Raw genomic sequence first — 19,162 nt, forward strand, 5'->3', positions numbered from 1 at the left:
GGGTTAATCCTATCTACGTAATTTAGAATGTATGTTCTTCTAAAATTTAGGAAACGTAGAATCGACTAAATATTTCAGCGTTTTTGGAGGTTGGAGCAGCGCACATATTTCTAAAACATTAGCTGCCAGGCTTTTGCCTTCACTTGTAAGCTCGTATCCTAAGAAAAGGACATTGAGATGGGCAACTCTAAATTTTTTAAAGTTGAATTAATAGCCCGCAGAGGCAAAGCCCAGTATAATGGTACTCACCCTCTTCAAGTGCCTATCTAGGTCATCGTCTGTCAGATAGATGTCATCGACATATGACAATGCCTCATCATCATAAATTTGTAGTAACTCTGTTAGTCTTGCTGAGGTTAACCCCGGGCTGTTCTTAAACCCTTGTGGGAGTCGATAAAAGTGACTCTGGGTTCCCATTATTGAGAAAGCTGTTAAGTACCTGCTTTCAGGTGCTTTGTTTTGACAAAAGAAACCATTTGAAATGTCTAATGTGGTTTTATATTTTTTACGCACAATGTTATTCATTAATGCTGTACTATGTGCATTTTGCACTGCAAATGTTTTAGAACAACTGTTCAAGTGTCTGTAATCCAAAACTAGACAATATGTATTGTCTGGTTTGGATACAGGAAACAAAGGATTGTTCATTGAGGAGGTGCATGTTTTAATCACCCCTTGGTATTCAAGTTGATTTAAGATCTCCCTGACCTGTTTTTTAGCTTCTTGCTTTATTGGGTACTGCCTTTGTGCAGTAGGTTGATTTTTTTTTTAACTGTATTTTGTGGTGAGGTGAGTCCTCATCCCATCCTTCATGATTTTTGTATAATGCTGGGGCCTGGGCAACTGGCCATTTCCTGGCATAAGTGTATTTTAATTGAATTGGAATATGGTTGGAGAAGGCTGGCATAATGATGTCCTCGCCATGTGGGCACTCCCTGACAAATTCTGGTGGCCAGTCCTGTTCTGCTAGAAGTATATCATAACCCCTTGAAAGTTTCTCCCAAAACAGTGCTTTCGCTTTTCTTGGTATGTCTCCCTCCATCCGGAGTGTTATTTCATATAACCTTTGTGGAGTACTAACCCTGGTGTATACAGTCTCTACTGTTATGTACTCATTCAAGTCCACTATCTCCAGAAGTTCCTTCAGGTTCTGGCGAGCTATTGTTACTTATGCTGCACTGTCCAGCATTGTTTGAGCCCATTCTCCGTTCTTGAGTTGTGTTCTCAGTATTCTCGGCATGTCTGATCTTCCGACCTGCTACCTTTTTCTTGGTGAATTGAGGTTTTGATTTATTTTTCTGAATGTGTTGATCGTCTTTGGACTTCACGCGTTCTTCTTTGTGTTCTGATCGTCCTCTTCTTTCGGATGTCTGTGACAATATCTGAAAGGTACGAGAGGAACGTGTATCAGTATCCTGATGCCCGTCAGGTTTTCTCAAATCATACCTATTCCTTTCAGAGGGCTCCTTGTGAGGAGACCTACCTCGGGATTGGGAACGTTTCTCTTTTGAATTTTGTTTATTAGTTTCCCACTTCTTTTTAGAAGATGTAGGATTTTGTTTAATAGAGTCCTTTTCAGGGCCTTCAGACAGTTGTGGCTTCAACAGTGTAATTCTATTAATTCTTGTATTTGATTAAGTAACTCCTCGTCTGACATCTCTTCGATGTCAGGATGATGTGTGTAGCCGGCTAAAATTGGCCATGTTGCTCCTGGTCTACCTAGTGGACCGAGCCTGGTAATGTTCTTGTGATGTTTTAGGGCGCCTTTAAACTAGAGATCATGCTCCTGGTATGTGAGTGGAATTTCAATATCCTCGAAGGGAATATATTCCTCAGGTGGATCATCTTCTTTAAAGAAGTGAAACACTTTTGTTATTGGATTTGATTCTGGGAATACTATCCATGAATAGAATACCTCTGTCTATAAAGATTTGTGTGCCTCTATCACGAAAACTGCTCTACCACCTCTTGGTGTTAGGCCATGTTGTATAATTTTAGAGTGATGGCTCTTCTTATATTCGGATGGATAGGAATCGCATCCTCATCGGTTTCATTAAAACCGGTAGAATTTACAACTATATGTAATGCTTCGTCGTCTAGCAACAGCCTCAGCATTATCTCTGAAATTGGACATTGTTTTTTGAAAAATGTAGAACAAGTTTCAAGGAAACAAAGATAAGGTGCACAGTATTTTGGAACACTGTATCCTTCAACGTTGAACAAACCAAACAGCTGATATAGGATTTTTGTTCTATCCAGTTTTTGGTGGATACTTAACCTTACCCACTCCAAACGTCTTTGGAGTATGTGAGATGGGGTCTCTGAGAAAAGCACGACTGAGTTACTTCAGTATCTAGCGTTAAATTACTGCCTTACCAAACGTTGGGCGCCATGTATTGTAGTTCCTATTTCCCTAATAGGCTCTGCGCATTTGAATAATATACACTATAGTTTTGGCATAGGACTGAGGTCAGTATGCCCCTATCAAGTATATTAAACTTAATTACTTTGTGTGCCAGCTAACTCTGAGGCCACTAGAAACTCCTTGTGAAACAAGAAGGGAGTAGTTAGTTTCTGGCAACTGCATAAACATGACAACTTTGTTTCCCTTTAGAATCGAAACACTCTCAGAATCGTGGGAACAATAGATAACAGTTTCACTCAGCTAATCGTGCATGCTTAGTTTCTGCAGAGTTTACACAGAAAGAGTAGACTGGCGTTTCATTAAAAGGATTTATTGAACAGTCTTATTTCTCGTGTAAGAGATATGTGCTGTTACAATCATAAGACAGTATGCAAGATATATTATATTATGTACAGCGTAAACAGTAGAAAGAAATAATACTGCACTAGCATTATCATTTAGCTATGACACATATATTCATATACACAAATAACATAGACCAAAAATGTGAGTACTCATACGATGCGTTCTCTAACTAATTCTAGCCCAGTGTACCTAAGTGTAGGACAAGGTAAGAAGTAAGTGCTGTATGCTATACTCTGGTATACCAAAGTATGGTATACTAAGTCTGATATGCCAAGAATCCCTCTAGGTTCTAGTCGGCTCCATACCTTAAGAATGAGAGATGTTGGAAACTCTATCCGGATCTCGAACTCTAACACCCCGCGAAGGGAGTCAGAACATTGGAAGCTGGATTCTCTGCGAACAGGGATGACCGCGTCTTATCAGTGCGTTAGGCCGGGACACGGGCTCCTCTAAGTCGAGGTCTCCTCCTTGCTTGTCGCCGCGTGAGCAGTATCAAGTCTTGCAGCCGAGCCGTGGCTTGCCGTGGTAAGGGAAGGTATATTTATACCTGGAAGGTGCTAAGGAATGTTTGCATTGACGTAAAGTCGGACAGAGGAAGGCGTCCTGAATGAACCCGTAGGGTATAGCGGTTCATGCATAATAAATGAGTTCTTGGATAAATTAATAATCCTGGGCTAGGGAAACTCCCAACAGCTTAAGTGTCTGTTTTCTAAGAACTCGTTGTTACGTTGGGGTGGACGGATGTAGGTGACCATGCCTGTATTTGGACAGCATGGCTAATGCCTAAATAGGGACTGGGATCCTATGCCTATATAAGGGCAATGCGAATTGTGCCTATATAAGGACATGTACCAGGAAAACCTATATACGGACACCTAAAGCGGTATACAACAGTCAATGGTTAGGACCGGTTATGCATTGACCTCCATTTTTTTTGCCAAGTATTTTTATTAACGTTTTCATATGAGAATCACATTGCATGAAAATACATGTAAATTTACATTGTTACATGTGCTTCCGATCTGCGGAACCGTGGTCACATCTCTAGTTTGAGAGTTTTGTAATACACAGTGTAAGTGCCGCTATAGACTATGTCACTCAACTTTGCATGTCCTTTCGCATATGGAAATATCTCCTTCCCTTATTTTCCCCAGTGTGTTAACTACTGGTTATAATATGGAATTATTAACTGGGGAGGTCTAACTGGGGTAATGTCCTTATATTCCGGGGTATATGAGTCAGACGTGGTTTCAAGGCTACTGCATGTCCTTTTTATACTTGTGAGTAGTGTCAATGGGTCGTAAACCTGCCCATCCGTTGCTATCTATCTGATTGGTGTAGTATGGGGATGATTGCATTGTCATGCCCTGTTATGTACTTGCTGTTGAGTGGGAACCATCGTGTGTGCTATCAATCTGGGTCTGTGATTGAGGGTTTATCGGGGTTTGTGGCGGAGTGTCCGAATTGTCTGGTATTGTTTGCTGTTTGAATTGATGTAGCAAGAGGGTGCACTCCATGGATATAGGGTGCTTACGTATCCCCTTTACAACCTCCTCCCGGAGCGTTTCTCCCTCCGCTGCTGCCCATTTGTTCACTGCTCCCACCCAGGCTGCTATTGGGGTCCCCCAGGTGCTTGCCAGTGCATAGCTATGCCTCTGTTTGCTAATAGTGTGGCTAGCTAGGCGAAACAAATTGGTACTTTGTGCTGTTTCCGTCTCCGGAAAATTCCAAGTGCGCAGTCCTCCCATGTGTCCATGTCAGGTAGACCTGTGAGTTCCCTAAGTGTTTTGTGGATAGTGTGCGAGTATGGACCTATTGTAGGGCAGGCCCAGAACATATGGTAGAAGTCCGCATCCAGTATTTGACATCTGGGGCAGAGTAACTGAGTGGATGGATAAAATCGCTGGAGTCGAGCTTGTGTTTGATACGCTCTGTGTAGAATGTAGAACTGTATGTTCTTAAAGCATGCGCTTCGGGAAACCTTTTTGGGATATTCGAGTGCTTGCTCCCATTCCCTGTCTTGCAGCTGGCACCCCAGTTCGTCCTCCCACTTTACTCGTAGCACAGCCAATGGTTTATTGAGAAGCTCCCGTATGGCTTTATAGTGCCATGTGACCAAGTAACGACCTGCCCCCATGTGCATGATTGCATGTAGGACCGGGTGTGTTGTTGGTTCTCCCTCTGTCAGATCATGTATTGAACGGTAACTTTCTATGATTTGTCTGTGGGGTAAAAATTGGCCAGGTGGAAGGTCATATTCTTCTACCAGCTAGTGGAACGGTCACAGCTGTCCATCCTCAAAAAAGGATTCTATCTCGGTGAGGGAGTGCTCTGTCCAGATTCGGAGCATATTGGTTGTGTATACTCCTCTCCTCTGGGCCAGCCCACTAATGGCAGTAAGGGGGAATATAAAGGTACCCCCACGGACATTCTGTGTATCCTCTGCATGCATTTGCGAGCCACCGATACCTGTATCGGGTGCGTGTGTCGTGGTTTAGTGCCGGGAAGCCAAAACCGGCAGAGTTCTGGTGTGGGTGTGGGGCCTGTTACTGTGTGAGTCTCCCCCATGTACCTGACCGCCATCAAATAGGATAGCCACTGTAGTTGTGCCGCCAGAAAGCAGGACTCGAAGGAGGGTGCGCCCAGTCCGCCCTGAGTGGTGGGCAGTTGTAACTTGGCCAGTGCTATTCTGTGTCTGCCCTCTCCCCAGATTAGTGAGCTGAGTAACGAGCCTAAGTCCTTGAAGGCTCGGGCGGGATGACCGGTATGTTTGTAAAGTGATACAAGAGACGTGGGCCTATGATCATTTTTGCTATGGCTACATGTCCTATTGGGGCTAAGGGAAGGGTCTTCCAGAATCCTACTGCTGACCTGATCCTGGCCAGCACTTTACGGTGATTGCCTTCAAACAGATCGGAAGGAGAGTGATACAGGCAAACCCCAAGGTATCGGGGGTGCTTGCATTCCTTGCTATTCTCTGCTCCCCTATCTGGACATACTGAGGGGGAAGGTCCGGGTGCAGCGGATAGACTGTGGACTTATCCCAATTTACTCTGAGCCCGGATGCCTCTGCAAATTCTTCTAGTGTCGTCCCTATGGACGTCAGATCTGCGGTGATGTCCTGTACATATATTAAAACATCATCCGCGTACATGGTGACACTATGTGTGGTGTTTGGAATAGGGATGCCCCATTCCTCCCCCTCCCGGCGTAGCCGCATTGCAAGGGGTTCTACCGCTAGGGCGAACAGTGGGGGTTAGAGTGGACAGCCTTGTCTCGTGCCTCTCTCCACTGGGAACTCCGTCGATATGTATGGTCCCTTGTGAACTCGCGAGGTAAGATTAGTGTATAAGGCGTGTATATGCTAAAAGTGTCGGGCCTATCCCTGTGCGTTGCTGGACCGTGAACAGGTATGGCCACATAAGGGTATCAAAGACCTTCTCGAAATCTAAAATGGCGGGCCGCTCTGGGGAACATGGTCCGCACCTGATCCTGCACATGGAATAATCGGCACAGGTTGTGGTTAGTGTTCCTTCCGGGGACAAATCCGCATTGGTCTGGGTGGACTAGTGGTCACAGAATTTGCGTGTATCGCTCCGCCAAAATCTTCCCCAGTATCTCACAGTCAGCGGATAGCAATGTGATGGGGCGATATGAGGCCAGCTGTTGTGGGTCCAGGTTTGGTTTCGGGAATGTAACTAAGACTGACACCCTAAAGGATCCCGGAAGCTCGCCTTTTTCTAGCGTGTCTACGAACATCTTCACGAGGCGGGGGACCAGCTGGGGGGAGAAGCTTGCGTAATACTCCAGGGGGAGACCATCCTGCCCTGGTGCTTTGTTACGAGCTAGGGCACGGATTGCATGGGTAATGTCTGTAGATCGGATCTCCGTGTCTAGTGCATTTTTCTCTGCCGCTTGTATTTGTGGTAATGTCAATGGGTTGAGAAAGTTGTTCACTGCTTCCTGCCCGGCCTGTTTTGGGCTTCTGTATACGCTAGCGTATTACTGTTGGAATGTTTGGAGTATCTCTACCTATGAGCGCACTAAGGTACCGGTGAGGTTAAGTATTTCCGTAATGGGTTTGATGTTCGTATCCTGTCGGGCTAGCCATGCAAGCAGTGTTCCTGTTTTATCCCTCTCTTTATGTACCCTGGTTGCGTATGCTCTGAAGTTATATTTCCGTAAGTCCGAGGCTGCGGCTGCATGGGCTGTTTTTGCTTCTGCTACCTGAGCTATGGTAGCCCTACTCTCATCTTCTTTTTTGGTTAGGGTTGCTAGTGGCTGTTCAGCTTGTGTGATTGCGCGTTCCAGTGTCCTCTTTACCCCTGCTATTTACTTTATGCATTCTCCTCGGGCTACTACCTTGAATGCATCCCTTTCAATTAATTTGGACATCGGTGTTCCTGCATTTGTGGAGAAGTATTCTCGTATGCTGTGTCCCTGGTCATGTTTAAAAACCTGGTCCGTCTGGCAGTCCTGTGGCAATCTCCATGTGGGCACCGAGGCGTGGGGGTTCTCCAGTGTAGTCTTAAAATATTGGCGTCGTGGTCGGGTAGGACCCGTCCTAGGTAATCTACATACTGTATTTTGGGGATTAGCGATGGTGTGCATAGGAATCTATCCAGTCTCACGCGTAGATTGTGTGGGATGGAGTGAAATGAGTATAGTCTGTGCTGTGGGTGGCGATCCCTCCATGCATCCCTGAGTGACCAATGTGCTACCCATGTTTGATAACGTTCCATTTGCCTGTTAGCGGGCGAGTGTGCAGGCGGAGGGTGGGAGCGATCTAGTGCAAGATTCAATATGCAGTTATAATCGCCCTCCAGGATCCATGGTATAGATGCGAATTGGGCTAGAACTCCTGTCAGGTGGTCCCAAAAACTGTCTTGTTCGGTGTTTGGGGCATATATGCTACCCAAAAATATCAGCTGCTCGTCAGGGAGGCCCTCTAAGAGTACGTATCTTTCCTCTTTGTCCACCACTCGCCGGAGTTCTTGAAATGGGGTCCCTGGTCTGATCCAGATCAATGCCCCTCACGCATAAGCGGAATATGATGTGGCACATATGGTCCCCCGCCATCTAGCCTGTAGCTTGTCTGTCTCCCGAATGGTTGTGTGTCTCTTGCAAGAGAACAATCTGTGCGTTCTGACATTTGGTGTAGCAATAAACCACGTAGCGCTTACTATGTATGAAGGCATCTAACGTTCAACGTCAGGAGGCTAATATATGTGGTTGTTACTCTGGGTGTCATGTCGTGGCTTGTGTGGGGGCTGGTTGGGCCGGACCCGACTGGGTCAGGGTGTCGGGTGTTCCCTGGTCGACATAGTGTTACTGTAGATAGTGCAGAGCTACCCATCTGTGTGGTGTTGTGAACCAGTAATATAGGGGGTTGTGGGGATGGGAGGTTGAACTCAACATGGAGATTAGGTCCCAACTTTGGGGACCCACCGCACGTGGCGGTACGTCCAAACTAGACATACTATGTTAATTTGTTGTAACCAGGGGGGGGTTGTGACCTCTGGCGCTGGTGAGATATATTCTGGTTTGCCCTATGAGATCAGTGTGTCGTGTAGAGAAGGTGCCGGCTATACCCGCTTTCAATGTGTGTTGGAGCCCAGCTATAAAGTTATGGTGGTCTATTCTGAGTCCGTTCTGGGCGGTATGGGGGGGTGCGTGTTCTCTCTCTCTTCCCTGGACTGTGATATGGTGCATTACAGATCTTACCACAGCTTAATATGCTACTTAAATGAAAATGTCTGCATTTTGTGGGGTCACCTCTGGTGGGGTAACCGAGCCATCCCTGGACGTGGCGGTGGCGGTGTTGTCTACTCTGTCTTCGGAGGTGAAGATGTGAGGGGCCCTTTCTCTGTCCGAGCTTCCCCCTGTTGACCTTATTTCTGCCGCCGCTTGGAGGGCTCTTTGACGTTCCGCAACGATTTGTTCAAGGTTTGGGGGGCCCCTTCCTGACGTCTCCGGGCGGGGTGCAGACTGTCCTTGGCTCGCTCTGTTCGACTGGTGAAGTTTACCTTTGGAGTCTCGGTTGTCGTGGTGATTGTTGCTGGATTTCCCTGTTTGTAGATGCTATTCCACCCAGTCATAGGCATCCTTGGGAGCCGTAAAAAGCTGGTGCGTCCATCATACATTATTTTAAGCCGTGCCGGGAAGAGTAGGGAGTATTGTATCCCTTTTTTTCGATGCGACCGTTTGACTTCTAGGAATGTTGCTTGTTGCCGTTGTACCGTGCGGGAATAATCCGGAAACAGCATGACTGTCTTGTCTTCAACCCGTATGGGTCCTTTTTGTCGAGCTGCTCGGAGCACTGCATTCCCATCACTGAAGTGCAGAAGTTTTAGCAGGAGTGGTCGAGGTTTAATTCCACGCGGTGGCTTCCGGGCTGGTACCCTATTTGGCCTTTCCACCGAGAAGTACGGGGTCTGTTCTGTGTCCGGGGTAAATGACTTGAGCCATGTCTCCACATACTCTATCGGGTTAGGATCTTCCACTCCTTCCGGCTAGTTGACCACCCGCATATTGCAACGTCGGGAGTGGCCCTCTAAATCGTCTGTCTTTTCCACTAGGATCTTGACCCTGCGTTGGAGTTCATTCAGGGCGTCCTGGTGAGATTTTACTTGAGGTACTATGCTTTTGAGAATTTGGTCTCCACGCTCCACTTTATCCGACAATTTCCGATGGTCGTCTCTAAGCAGATTGAAGTCTGTGGCTAGTGCTCCAAATCTGTCCTCGATCGTTTTGCGCGAATGTTCAATTGCCGCCAAAACTTTGTCCAGTTTTTCAGACCTGAATGCTGAGGTTGCAACTCCCTCTTCTGTTCCGGGATATTTTGTTGCCGGGGAGGATTGTCTTGTGTGGGCAGGTGTCTGCGGGTTTCCGACTACGCGATGTCTACCCATTTTGAAGGGGCTCCGAGGATGTGCCTGTTGGCGATGCCTAGATTTGCTTGATCGTACTGTGGTGTCAATTTATTTATTATTTATTTATTGAATCTATAAGGCGCAACAGCTACCCAAAAAGGGATTCCCGGCGCCGGGACGGACTGAGTGCGAGACATAGCGGCAGTGGGTTGAGATTATTAGTTAAATAACCAGGTCTTAAGTGATCTGCGGAAACGGGTGTAAATAGTTTTTGCGAATAGCGAGGGGAAGAGCGTTCCAGAGGGAAGGGCCAAGATAGGCAAAAGATCTTCCACCCATCCTGGCGAGTTTGAACCTGGGTATCGTGAAGTTTTCAGGAGATGCAGACCGTAGATGGTGAGTGGGAGCATAAGGGCAAACAAGGGATTGCAGATACTGTGGCGCTGTCCCTGTTTTGATTTTGAACATGTAGGTCAGGGCTTTGAACTTAATACGGTTCTCTACCCTGAGCCAATGTAGGTCACGGAGATTGCCAGAGATGGAAGTGGCTCTGGGAACCCTGCAGAGTAGTCTTGCTGCAGAGTTCTGAATGAGCTGTAGCCTACGGGTCACCGCCTTGTTGGAACCTAGATAAAGGACGTTTCCATAGTCCAGTCGTGAGGTGATAAGGGCATTGACCACTGTTTTCTGGGTGATATCTAGCAGCATCCAGATGATCTTCCTAAGCCATTTCAGGATGGTAAAACACATGGCTGTAACCTTGACTGCTTGAAGGTGCATGGTCAATGAGTCGTCAATGGTTACGCCCAAATTGCGGACATGGCTGGAAGGCCGAGGAAGGGTACCCATCTCGGCAGGCTAGTGTTGCGGGCCCCAGAGATCTTTCTTCTTACCAAGGATCAGGACCTCTGTTTTTTCACCATTTAGTTTGAGGTGGTTGTGATTCATCCATTTTGCAATTTTCCCAAGACCCTGTGGTAAATTTAAATTACCTAGACTTAATTTATGCGGTAAAATTCAATAAGAATAACTCAGTAAAAATAAGAGGCAGAATCTGTGGTATTTGAGGTTATAAAAGGGAATTTATTCCTTACAAAGGAATTATGGTTCGAACCAGGCAATCGAGTTCCGTCACCACGAAGGTTCAGGAAGGGATCAGCAATACATTATTGACAGGTTATCATATTTATAGCAAAATGTATTACAGTAAAGACATATGCAGAAGGCGTTACAGCTGAGAGGAGAGATAAGAATACACATACGTAATGAAAAAGGCGTTACAATAGGCGTGCATAAAGGCGTATACTAGAAAACGTCATTATGATGATGACACAAGTGGGTGGATCCATAAGAGAATCCTACAAAGTGAGCAGAAATACATGGCAGAGATGCGCACGCAGCCGCATGACGTGTGATTGACGTGTAACTAGAGGGTGAAGGGAACTTGACATTTAGCCCTACATGAGGAGACAGAAGTCTGGGATGTCAGGTCAACCTAATCCCAAATCGTATCTAATATCTTGTGTTTAAGGAACTATATTATCTAGAAGGAAAGGTCTTTTCGGACAAAGTCTATTCTATACTGACTGCTAGTGCGTGTACAAGCGTCTAAGTGTCTACATGAGATGCGAGGGGGCATGGGCCTACCATGGTAACGAATTACTTGCATGGAGACAGTAAGGCCGGGCCCTTTGCTCTGCAGCTGGAGGGATGTTTACCTAAGCTACTAGACAGGAATGCATTTCTCGAGGAGCGGAGCAGATAACTTGAAGGCTGAATACAGTTTTGGCAGGCAACAGGCCGGGCTAGGCACCGTTAGCCGCGCAGGAAGTAAGACAAAGTTCATGGATGCAGATACAGGTCCAGGCTGGAGCATTCAGAGGCAGAAGCAGGAAAAGCTCGATGGCAGAATTCAGGGCCTACCTTGCCAGAGCTGGAAAACGTGAAAAGTATACCATATAAAGACGGTGGCAAGGCATACTTAGGAACGGAATGTCTGACCCATTCATGGCAGATCTGAAAGAGGACATATTAACGTTGGACACAATTGTATTTGCGTCTTCATAGCTTGAAGTGGAGGGAACATACATGTACTTGTAGCATGTACATGGAGCCGTTGGGGTCTAGATAGGGGACACAATTGATCATAAAAATTCATATTTCCTCAACCCAGCTGAAAGAGAGGTTGAGCAGGGGTCGGTGTTAGAGAGAGAGAAAACATGATCTGGGAGTTGTCGGCGTAGGTAAAAAGAGTCAGGCCAGCCTGTTCGGCTATGTAAGCTAGAGGCCTGACGTATAAGTTAAAAAGCAACGGGCTAAGGATTGAGCCCTGGGGTACCCCATAGGGTGATGAGTGAATATTGGAGCTAGCCATGGCAGAGAAGATTTGAAAAGTGCAGTTCTCTAAGAAAGATATGATCCAATCCAAGGCTGAGCCACGAATGCCCAGAGACCTTGTTGTATTGATTAGTATAGGACGGGAGATTGTGTCGAACGCCGCACTGAGGTCTAACAGTATGAGCCCGACAGTATCTCCAGAATCTAGATGATGGCACAGCCACTCTGTGACCCCCAACAATGTTGTTTCTGTGGAGAATCCGGCTCTGAAACCGGATTGAGAGGGGTGGAGGATTTTGTTGGTTTCAACAAACTGGGAGAGATGGGAGTGAATATGTCTCTCAAGAATTTTGGAGAAGGCTGGCAGAAGGGAAATAGGTCTGTAATTAGAGAGTACATCAGGGTGCGCAGTGGGCTTTTTTAGGAGAGGGGTCACCATGGCGTGTTTCCAGTGTGAAGGGACTGTAGATTTGAGTAAGGAAGTGTTTATAACATTCAAGATGATACACAAATGGGGAGGGTCAAGCTGTTTTAGTATCGAAATTGGTAGAGGATCCTTAGGAGATCCGGATTTCACTTTATCTAAAATGATTTTAAGGGAGTTTATGTTGAGAGGGGCCAGGAGTCTTAGTGGCAGTTAAGGATGCAAGACTCAATATGGGATTCCGTGTGGGGTGAAACAGTCATGTAGGGAGAGGGTGTTATCTGAGGCGTGATTTTGGATTGTGACAGAAGGGGCCTGCTCGTATGTGAATTTGCGATTTCTAGATACATTTTCTAAATTTTTTGCATGAAAAAGAGGGCGAGATCCTCGCACTGGCATTTGTTTAAGGGCAGAGGGTTTGCTAAGGTCTCTGAGCCGGCGAGCTCTTTAACTAGGCCAAAAAGTGTTTTTGAACAGGTTGCAACTTCAGAGATGGTTTTAGAAACAAAACTGGCCCTCGCAGAATTACAGAGGTTATGATATTTTTTCTTGCCTTTTTATAAGCATTTTTGGATTCAGGCGCATAGTCTCTCCTCCATCTCCGTTCTAATGATTTACATTTAGATTTCTCATTTTTGTTGTTGAACCATGGGGCCGGAGGACAATGATTATTGAGTTTTTTATTTGTAAGGGGGAGGCAGGAGTCTATGGCACTTGAAAGCCAGTTATGTATATTTTTTGAGAACACGTCAACCTTCAAATCAGACGTGGGTAAATTAGAACATTAGAGATTATTAAGGTCATTTAAATCAAGTTTTTGCCAGTCTCTTTTTGGAATCTTAAGTGAAGTGAACGAGGGAATAGAGGTGATAGGGGGAGTAAGGCTGAATTTGGATAGGAAATGGTCAGACCAGCATGTGGGCACTGCAGAGGCACAGTGAATGTAAGGAAGGCTTGAAAAAATAGGGTCAAGAAGGTGGCCTGCTTTGTGTGTAGGACCCGAGTTTAGTAGATTAATATTCATGGCGGCTAGGTCAGAAATAAAGTTGATGCATGTAGAGTTTGCGAGATCATCAAGATGTAGATTAAGGTCGCCTTGGAGCGATAAATTTTTGGAGCTCATGAGTAAGGGGGTTATATAACCGGAAAAAGATGTAGCCCAAGAGGTAGGGGGGTCCTGGAGGGCGATAGACTAGCAGACCAGAAAGAGTAAAATTGGGGGTTGGGGCTAGTTTGAAAAGGGCGGCTTCACAATTGGAGATATCTAACGGTTCAAATTTGCACTGAAAATATTTTTTGAAAATAATGGCTATACCCCCGCCCGTTTTGGTCACTCTATCCTTTCTAACAATAGCATAGTTGGCCGCTACAACGTCCGGGCCAGCACTCTCATGAAGCCAGGTCTCCGTTAGGAATAGCGCGTCTGGTTGTTCATCAAGAAGAAGGTCGAAGATATCCATTTTGTGCTTGGGGAGTGAGCTGCAGTTTAAGCTAAGGAACGTGAAGTCTTTAGTCGAGGGGGGGGCTGTCGATTGAGTTTTAGGCATATTCCCCAGTAAAGTGAGGAAGCGAGACTGGGAGGTGGCAGGAGAAAAGTTACAGCAGGGACAAACTCCCTCAGTTATGTTTTCAGCTGAGAACAGAATGCAATCAGGTTTGATTAGGGGGCGAAGAGCTAGAAGTTGGTTGGATGAGAGCATGAGCTTATTTGTGAGCTTTGGACCAGGGTTTGTGGCCCCTGGCCCCGTTTGAGCGCGGGCGAGTGCCAACGGGCTTGCCTTTGGCGTGCCGGCGGCGCACTCGTCTGCCTCGCGTCACGTATGGCATTGACTTGAAATAGAGCTCTAGGTCACGTGACCGTCTGAGCTCTGCCCCCACCAAACCCCACCAGCTGTGTGCGATGAAGAATGTACACGCACGCCCAACACCCTTCACAACAATCGGGGAGAAGCCCCGCGGTGGACCGAGGTGTGGGCGCGATTTTAAAAGAAAGTGCAAGTGCAGTTTAGCAGCGCCTATCCTTGCAGTCAATGCGCTTATCCTTGCGGTACGTTCTCCCCTCAGTGGATGGAGGGTTCATGGCTTCCCTCTGCTTTGTGATAGCTCCGCCGTTACACCGTTGAGCTCCTTCACTGTCGTGCGACACTAATCCGCTCACGAGCCCCGGGTCCTGGCGCCGGATACCGCTTCCTTCTCAGCGAGGCCGTAGGTCTAGGAGGAGGGCGGTTGTGGCCCTTGCAGCTCTCTGTTAGTCCACTTGTGGGGTCCCAAGTGGTGCCGGCAGTGGTGGGGGGGAGAAGGGGGGGAACTGCACCGTGTCCCTGTGGACGGTCTGGCGATTGGTGGGGTCACACTGGGGGTGATGTGGCCCCCGGTGACGCAAAGTGCTGAGGATGTCACTGTTCCTGTGTCAGCTTTAGGCGTCCAATGCTCGAGTGGTAGTGTAGGGCCCCCTGCCCCTGTGTTTTATGCCAGCCCGCTCCTGGGTGGGGAAACTGTCTCCCTAGTGTGTCTCGCGCGGACTATGCGCACTGTAGTGTCTTCCTCACCATCGAACCTTCTTCTCGCACTTCCTGCGCTGGGGTTCAGGGCGGTGCACCACTGAATTTGTCATTTACGCTTCGGAGTGTTCATGTGGTCTCCGTTATATAGGAAGCACCAAACTGCCGATAAAAAACGGATATTAGAACACCAAAGGGCAATAACAAACCTGGATTACAATTATCCTGTAGCCAGACATTTTCATAATGTCCATGATAGCAACAATAATCTACCTAAGTATGTGGGTCTTGACAGGGTACTGAAACACATCAGAGGTGGGGACCGGGAAAAATAGCTGGGGATCCTTGAGTCCCGGTACATCATTGATTTAAATACCAGAATGCCCTTTGGATTAAATAAAGAGGAGGAGTTGGCAACACACGTAGGGGTGTAACTACTAAATATTTCCCATGTGCTTATAAATAGGTTTTAACATTTTTCTCTTTCATTATGTAACTTCTTGTTAGTGGATATTTCCATTATTTTTTATTAAGGGTTTTATTAAGGGTTCACTGAGCATTTATCTCATTGAGGTTGGATCCTATCTGGATAATACTAATTCATGTAAGGTACATGGGCACTTGCCTGTATTTTCCTGTCCATTATGGTTTTTCCAAAACGGGGCCCACCTATTGGGCAACAATTCTGTTGTTGATCTAGGTCCATTTTTTCAGGTTATCCTGATGCTGCCCTAGTGATCTTTCCTCACAGTGGAGATAGTTTTTATATTCTTTCACTTTGTCACCTATGTGTTCACTTTTTCTATGAATACATTTTCCATGTGTACGCAATATGCCTGCCTCGCGCTAGTATTTTCTATTTGATCATTATCTAAAGTCTGTAGGGGGTCTCATTCCGATTGTTCCTGGAATATCTCTGTTATGATTTATAAATATTTGTATCTAGTTGTATGACATGAATTAATATGGCCATTATGATTCCCCCTATGAAATCATGTGGGTTCCTCACATATGTCTTCAAAATATAAATTGATTCTTATTGAAAGCACTATATTTTTATTCGAAATGTGCAAAAGAATCGCCCATTATAAAGGGTGTGTGTGTGTGTGTGTGTGTGTATATTTATATAATTATTAAATAAATTAATAGTTTTTTGTTTTAAAAGTAAATATGTATATATAGATTATGTATGTCTGTTTACATTTTTTTAATTTACGTTTATTTGTTAAAATGTATATTAAATACACTATTTTTAAATTAATTTTATATTTATTATATTTAATATTTATTATTTTTTATATATATAAATCGATATTTTGTACAACTATATTTTTTAACATCTTTATTTTTTTCCTATATTTTTGGACTTACTGTTTAAGTATAGGGAATCGATATTTTTGCATTCAGTATTTTTTACTGCAATTTTTTACGTCAGTGAACCGTTACAGATTTTGCAACTAAGACATTTGAAATTGGACCATTGTTGAAAAAATTTAAAACTTTTGTTTTGAAAGATATTCATCAGTTCTGTTTTAACAGCATGAAAACATAATTGCGATACCATTCCCCTACAATGTTTTGACCCACAGGATGCAACTATTATCACTACAGATGCCAGTGGGTTGGGTTGACGCAAGCATCCTAGGACCGGTTTCAGGGTTTCACCCCTCATCAGCCAGGATAGCTTGATTACGGTGCCACAGTGAGCCCAGGGCCTATGCTTGGGCATACCTGGCGCACTTAGGGCGAGAAAGCAAAAGACACACAATTGATGGACGGAATGCAGAACAAATCTAAACATTCACCCCAGTCAAGAGATCTGGGTTAAATCCATCATTCTTTTGCTCACCATGCCACCCCAGTTTAGACCTGGCCATATGCAAATCAGTCTTGACCCTGTTCCTCATCCCCTTTGGTTTTGCTTTGTTTGCCCTAAGTTGGCAGGGTATGCCCAGATGTGGGTCCCTTGCTCACTTTGCCACTGGATAAAAGCTAGCCTGGCTGATGACGGCTGATTAGCCAGAAACCGGTCCCAGGATGCTTGTTTCCGGTCCAGGGAAGACATGGCTTGGCAGTTTGGGCTGGACTGTTCCCATGAGGCGCAGGGTCAGACTGATTTGCATATGGCCATGTCTGCACTGGGGTGGCGGAGTGAGCTAAAGAATGATGATGGATTAAACACAGATCAGTTGACTGGGGGTTTTGCATCTTTCCTGCAATGCATCTTTCCCGCCATGCATATTCCCACAAGTTTGAAGTCACTTTTCTGTGCGCTATTTTATTACAGATAAGCATTGTGTACAAGGTGGAGGATCAGTGAGCATCAACAAATGCTTTGTTTTATGTGAAGCCTGTATGTTGCCCTTTAGGTTTATATGTCCATTTTATTTACTCCAATGTTAGCATTTTACAGTTACTAAAAATTCACCTCTACCAATTCTTAAAATATTTTTTCTATATTCTGAATCTGCTCCTTCTGTCTTTATCTAACTCTCTGTTCTGTCGTCTGACTTTGGCCATGACCTTTTGATTTTACTACAATTATATGTATAATATACTTGGAGACTTTCAGTACTCCCTTTTCATCCTGCGATCTGTTATTGTGCCATTCATATTTTAGCTCTACTCACTAAAGCCCACTACAGCGTGGGCGGGGGATCAGCGCACTACAGCCATTGCCTTACTTCACCGCGAGTGACGGTAAAGTAGCTGCCTTCGGTGTCAGGGACTACGATAGCAAATGTGTGATTTATGAGACAATAACAAATTTTTGCTTTTAGCCAGTGCTTTAAATGGGCCACTCCAGTGTCCGTTCCAGTGTACCGGCACTTTTTTCATTTTGAGACGGTGAGTACCGGCTCTTCTCGAGAGAAATGTAATACTTTTAATTGGAGAGTACTGGCCCTTCTCAATAGCCGGAACAAGCAGGAACTCTCGTACAGAGTAGCTGCACTTCTATTTTTCCATTTCAAGCACTGCTTTTAGCCATCTTTTTTTTTTTTTTTTTGTAGATTGCAGGGAGCCTCTCAATAAAGTTTAGGGAAAGACGTAACAAAACCAGTATAGACAAAGGCTGGCTTTAGCAGTGCTTGTTATCTTCTGCATCTTGTTCCCGCATTCCTTGCAAAGCATCCCAGTGTTTTAAATACAGGATCGCTGTGTAGTAAAATTATTTTATTAAAATAAATACAAGCATCTCTGAATATAATATAACGGGTACCTAGACGGCAATGCGAAGTTAAATGTTACTTGTAGTGCGTAGATTTTTTAAAGCTCGAGATGGGCACTATATTCGACTTGGTTAAATTAGCCAAGTCATTCTGTTATATGAGCTGCTGGACATAGGCAAAGCATTTTAGCCGCTACACGGATGCTTCCTTCCAAGGTACAATGCGCAGAACACGATTAAGCCACATGGGGGCGCTCAGTACTATCAAATAATTCATTGGGTGTCTGGAGAGTGATCGCGTTGTTTTTTAAACTCGTAGTTAAACAGAAACGTGAATAATGTCCAAGTTATTATTTGATGTACCGATAATTGGCGTTTTGCAGGTAGGAGACTTAATTTCACCCTTTAAAATTAAACATGAAGATTTAAGAGGAGATAAAATATTCATTAATGTTGAGTGATTATAAAGTAGTAGCACATATTTATTCAGCCTTTATTACTGTTTCGATGGGCCGGATACAGCAAACATTTCTGAAATCGAGTTAGCCATACTGACAAGTCCCAATGTTTAAGCAGTATTAATGCAGTCTACACGCCGCTGATGGTCTGTGCAGAAGCATTCAGAATGCATGCATCAATTATTAAAATTTATATTATTTTTTTTCCGTGACTTTGCTTTTACTTGTGTGATAAATGCAACTGTCTCTTTGGAGCTTGCTGTTTGGGTTGTAAATCCATGTTAAGGTTCACCGACACAAAAGCAACAAGTATATTTTGGTTTTTCCAGGAAGGCCTTTTTCAAGGTTGTGGGCGTCCCGAGTAATTTCTTTCCGCGAAGCAATTGTAACTTTTTTCGTGATTTAAATTTTTTTCTTATAAGTTTTTCAGTTGATTTTTCATATTTTTCTTTCTGAATTTAACGCATCTTGTTTTGTTTTTTTTAGTATTCATTTTTCTAGAATACCCCATCCGAAGCGTGATCTTGGCTAGACTTTATTATAGTTGCCTCCGAGTAGGCATGCCACAGGACTCTAGTGCCATGGTAAGCAAGCTTCTTCACTTCACCAGGCAAACCCATGTAAGCTCCTA

At 44.9% G+C, this 19,162-nt stretch overlaps 1 protein-coding gene across 2 annotated transcripts in view; it reads left to right on the forward strand.

Moving 5' to 3' along the window:
- Nucleotides 1-19,162, forward strand: part of FAF1 (Fas associated factor 1) — a 1,868,643-nt gene that overhangs the window by 569,182 nt on the left and 1,280,299 nt on the right. The gene's annotated exons all lie outside the window — the stretch shown is intronic.

The sequence above is a fragment of the Triturus cristatus genome, chromosome 4_2 (assembly GCF_964204655.1).
Source record: "Triturus cristatus chromosome 4_2, aTriCri1.1, whole genome shotgun sequence".
In the NCBI taxonomy this organism is placed as follows: Eukaryota; Metazoa; Chordata; class Amphibia; order Caudata; family Salamandridae; genus Triturus; species Triturus cristatus.